The sequence below is a fragment of the Gigantopelta aegis genome, chromosome 3 (assembly GCF_016097555.1).
Source record: "Gigantopelta aegis isolate Gae_Host chromosome 3, Gae_host_genome, whole genome shotgun sequence".
Classification (NCBI taxonomy): Eukaryota; Metazoa; Mollusca; class Gastropoda; order Neomphalida; family Peltospiridae; genus Gigantopelta; species Gigantopelta aegis.
In genome coordinates, this window is record NC_054701.1 from 66035929 (window position 1) to 66037856 (window position 1928).

Below are 1928 nucleotides of genomic sequence, written 5' to 3' on the forward strand. Positions count from 1 at the left end.
CTATTTCTCGTTGTCATTATTTCTAGACAGGGGGCAGAATGTTGTGCAGTGGTAAAGCGCCCGCCTGATGTGCGGTCAGTGTGGGATCGATCCACATCGGTGGGCCCATTGGGCTATTTCTCATTCAAGCCAGTACACCACGACGTATATCAAAGGCTGTGGTTTGTGCTGTCCTGTCTGTGGGATGGTGCATATAAAATATTCCTTGCTACTAATGAAAAGAAAAAATGTAGCAGGTTTCCTCTTAAGGACTATTTTAAAATTATCCAATGTTTGACGTCCAATAACCGATGATTAATAAATCAATGTACTCTAGTGATGTTGTTAAACAAAACAAACTTTTTAATTCTAGACTGGCATTAAATCAAGGTGTTTTACACACTGTGGACAGCAACATTTCTGAAGATTTTGTGGATTTTCCAGGACAGAAAAGTAGATCTGGCCTGGTGCTTATAAAACTTTTAGTCTAGACTGAGACGTGCATGTCATGACAACGCCATACAAATTGTATGTGTGTGACGTCATTAAAGATCGAGTCTGGACTTTAAAAGGTTTTATAAAACTTTTAGTCTAGACTGAGACATGCATGTCATGACAACGCCATACAAATTGTATGTGTGTGACGTCATTAGAGATCGAGTCTGGACTTTAAAAGGTTTTATAAAACTTTTAGTCTAGACTAAGACGTGCATGTCATGGCAGTGCCATACAAATTGTATGTGTCTGACGTCATTAGAGATCGAGTCTGGACTTTAAAAGGTTTTATAAGCACAGGCCCTGGCGCTCGACAGATTCTGCGACTTTATACATTTATTAAAGGGACTATCCTAAGAGTGCTTCCATTGCAAGATATTTTTAACTAACAGAGCCGTATATATGACTAAAATGAAGTATTAAATATTTTCTTGTTTAGGTGTCTGTATTTAAACAATTTTGTTTGTTTTCCTAGCCCAAACTGGATTTTACATTACAATAATTTCATATATATATAGGAAAAATATGTTACAAAGTAAAATGAACAATGACTGCTACAAGTATTAGCATAAGACGACAAACACATTGGCAGTATTTAATATGTAATTTTAGTTGCAAAAAAACCTGTAATGAACATCTTGCAATGGCTGCAAATTTGGGACAGTTCCTTTAAGATATTAAAGGTATAGTCATACGGACATGTCCTAATGGCCTGATAACATATCTGAAATAATTGTCCCCAAAAGTATTTTATTCAATCAGTTACATAGTGATTGTATCCCACATATTGAGTTTTTTTAAGATGTAATTAAATAGTATATTTTTACATTTCAGTAAATAGTGAACCATTACAAAAAAATACTGCAAAATTCTGATATGCCTTTTTAAATCTGTTTGCTTTTTACATGTAGGATGACTTTTGCATATTAATATAACCCATTGGTTTGAAGTTACAAGCACTAACTGGTAACAACTGTGAAAGTGGTATACTGCCACTGATATAGCAGCAACATGAGGGTGGCGAACTGAAACATTTCAAAGTCAACCTTCATATGGTACTTGGTCAAGGGAGAGCACTCCTGAAAACAAGTCACATGGCTTGCGATAGTCCGAATATATTCTGATATAGAAATTATTTTGAACTGCGTGAAGTAATTAATGGTGGAGTCCGAGTGCAACCAGAAGTGTTATTTCCTCTGATTAAACTTCTGATGTGGTAGACAGAATGTTCACCATTATTAACCATATATACTCTTCAAAAAAAGTAGGGGAACCTGAAATATTAATGTTAGTATCAACTATTAGACCGAACATACATTTTGACCACAGACATCCTTGTAAAGAACATTCAGGTCCATTTATCAACATACCGAAACACATTCCATAGTTTGCACATGCATCACGCAGTTCCCCCATACACGTGTGTGGGGTGTCATTCTCGATTTTGACCATCT